The sequence below is a fragment of the Hyaena hyaena genome, unplaced genomic scaffold (genome assembly GCF_003009895.1).
Source record: "Hyaena hyaena isolate Hyena2069 unplaced genomic scaffold, ASM300989v1 scaffold_979, whole genome shotgun sequence".
NCBI classification, from domain to species: Eukaryota; Metazoa; Chordata; class Mammalia; order Carnivora; family Hyaenidae; genus Hyaena; species Hyaena hyaena.
In genome coordinates this window covers 537,525-539,027 of record NW_024081613.1, presented here as the reverse complement: position 1 = coordinate 539,027, position 1,503 = coordinate 537,525, and the positions used below count along the sequence as shown (strand labels likewise).

General features: G+C 35.7%; 1 non-coding gene across 1 annotated transcript; it reads left to right on the top strand.

The window, feature by feature from the left end:
* The first annotated feature begins 739 nt into the window (after nucleotides 1-739).
* Nucleotides 740-844, top strand: LOC120223329. The gene has a single exon (XR_005526265.1). It is a non-coding gene; the product is annotated as a U6 spliceosomal RNA (small nuclear RNA).
* The last annotated feature ends 659 nt before the right edge of the window (nucleotides 845-1,503 follow it).

Sequence of the window (1,503 nt, the reverse complement as noted above, 5' to 3'; positions counted from 1 at the left end):
ATATTCATCGTATGCATTGCTCATATACTGCTTATATTTACCTTAATGCAGTGAATTGTTACAGCTTTATTATGATTAAATTGCTAAAGAGGGACTGTCAGGGTAATGGCGACATTATTTATTATTCATGTGGAAAATGAAAAGGCTAAGTCGAATCCAATTGAAATATGGAAACAAATTATTTCCAAAAAAAAGTGTGGAACCATCCTTTTAAAACTTAAAATACAAGCAGTGCTTGCCTTTGCCATTACATATATGAGTTTCTATTTGTTTATTTATAAAATAGCTATTCATGTGAAATCTACATCCTGTGGAGCGACTACAGGTGCTTAATTGCTTGCCCGTAAGCAAACCATTACTGCAACTATAACTCTATTATAGTATGCAGAGAAAATGTGATGAGTAGAAATAGCTTTTAAATAAAGTTTTGTACCCTATTTTGCAACCAATTCCCCTCCATTTTAAATCAATTTATTTCCTTTAACGATTTTTTTCCCTCAAAGCATCAGAAGATTTTGGATAGTCCGGTTATTGTACTTTATTTCTCATGCCCAGTTAAAAGTCAAAAGAAAGGAAAAATGCTTTGTACCTCCCACGTTTCACACACAGGAACACGGAATGAGCTTATTAATACACAAACAAACTGTGAGCATGAATAAAGCATATGTGAAATAATTATTAGGTGAAGCTGGGGCTTGGGGTGGTAATACAGTAGTTTTTGAAATATATATATTCACGTGCCCGCTTCGGCAGTGCATATGGTAAAATTGGAATGGTACAGAGAAGATTAGCAAAGCCCCTGAGCTAAGACGACATTCAAATTTGTGAAATATTTATATCCTTCTGGTGCTTAATTCATGTTATTCTTTTTCTATTCAAAATAGTAAACGACCATCATTTCCTTAGGTTCACCTGTAAATTCTTCAGGTTTCAGATTTCTATCTTGGCACAGATAACAGAGATCAATCACTTTCTGATAGTCATCTGAAGTAAATTGTGCTTATTTCTTACCTTTTGAGTCTTTAAATTGATGGCAATAAAACTAAAGAGGGGGAAAGGGGAGGAGGCACCAGGAGGAAGTAAATATCTCAAATCGTCTGTGTTTTATTCCCTAAAGGATCCACAACCACAACCTGTCACCAAAGGACTCCTAGAATACTTCTTTGTCTATTCATCTATTTTTTCATTTGTTTGTTGATTTTTCCTGTTAAGGCAAAGGTGGATGTTAACATTCTCAGGCTAAAAGTCATGTCCAACAGCATCAAATTTAGGTTTTTCATTTTCCTTTCTTTCTACAAAGGATTTTTTTTTTTTTTTTAAGAAAGAGAGAGCATGAGCAGAAGGAGAGGGGAGAGAGAACCTCAAGCATGTTCCACATTCATTGTGGAGCCCAATGCAGGGCTCAATCCCACAACCCTGAGATCATGACCTGAGTTGAAATCAAGAGTCAGACAATCAGCTCAGCCATTCAGGTGCCCCTCTACCAAAGATCTTTGAATGAGA